The sequence below is a fragment of the Bison bison genome, unplaced genomic scaffold (genome assembly GCF_000754665.1).
Source record: "Bison bison bison isolate TAMUID 2011002044 unplaced genomic scaffold, Bison_UMD1.0 scf7180017864518, whole genome shotgun sequence".
Lineage (NCBI taxonomy): Eukaryota > Metazoa > Chordata > Mammalia > Artiodactyla > Bovidae > Bison > Bison bison.
In genome coordinates this window covers 457,211-458,328 of record NW_011495071.1, presented here as the reverse complement: position 1 = coordinate 458,328, position 1,118 = coordinate 457,211, and the positions used below count along the sequence as shown (strand labels likewise).

General features: G+C 46.2%; 1 protein-coding gene across 1 annotated transcript in view; it reads right to left on the bottom strand.

The window, feature by feature from the left end:
* The window catches only part of TLR8 (toll-like receptor 8), a gene marked incomplete at its 3' end in the record, with an annotated part of 17,048 nt that extends 16,760 nt beyond the window's left edge, over positions 1-288 (bottom strand). The window contains exon 1 of the mRNA XM_010830635.1: positions 168-288. The remainder of the gene's footprint in view (positions 1-167) is intronic.
* Between the last annotated feature and the right edge of the window lie 830 nt (positions 289-1,118).

The following is a 1,118-nucleotide window of genomic DNA, read 5'->3' as shown; positions in this document are numbered from 1 at the left end:
AGACCACTCCACCTACACTTAGAGCTGCTCCAAGACTTCGCCTTTTCATGCTCATCTGCCCGTTCACCACTTCTTTGGTCACAGTTATTTGCCACCAAACCCTGTTTCATGGCCAGAAATCCTCTATTTTGCTGGAAAGCTTTGTTAAAAGAATAGAAGGGGCTTACCGCGCCTCTGGTGGTGTCCTAACTGCTCATTCTAGAACCTGCGGTGCTGCCGAGTGGCAACCTCTGTGCTGTTGGGTGTATGCGCACAAAGAAACTAACCAACTTCCTAAAACTGGCCGCTTTACCAGCAGCAGAGCCTCGCCTACGGTTTGCAGAAGCTTATATGGGAAGAAGGGAACTCGTGATTTCTTAACTGTTGCCAAATCATTTATTGACTAGGCTGTACAATTTCAAAACTGAAGTGGAGGGGGTGGAAAAAAGGCATTTATAAAATGATCTAAATATAACCCAAGCCAGATCGACCTGGCGCATCTTTGTGAGTTTGGGTTCGTTTGTCCAGGTGGGTTGGTGGGCAGTTGCTGCAAGGATCCCCAGCGAAATGTTAAGAGCAGTGAGCTCTGGGGAGCAGGATGAGGGGGAAAGGAGGGAGAAATGGGGAAATTTTTCCTTAAAAAAATTTAGGGTGTTTTTCCCAACTTTACCACAAATGTATACTTGATTTATGGTTGCACAAACTCATTTTACTCATGGAATTCATGGATGCAGTTAAATAACATTTGAATGGCTTCATCTTTGTTCTGCCCATCTCTGGGACAGCCCTTGGTGTGGTGGGCACGGGTCCCCCCACCATCTTCCTCCTGGGTGTCCTTGAACCCCAGACAGTCCCTAGCATGTAGCATAATTCAATACACCTTTGGTGAATGACTGAAGGGATGAGCAGGAGCATGAGGCAGGAAAATTTTACTTCCTGATCTGCTGATAAGTGGATTGCTTCTTAAGGTCTCAGAGAGAAGGCTGTAGAAGGTTTACCAAGAGCAGGAGTCAGCAAACTCCAGCATGTGGGCCAAACCTGGGCAGGGAGTAGAGAACGATTTTCACAGATGAACCTTTGCCATTGATTGGTTGAGAAAGAACACTATCTATAAACTCCCATGAGGCAAAAGAATTCCA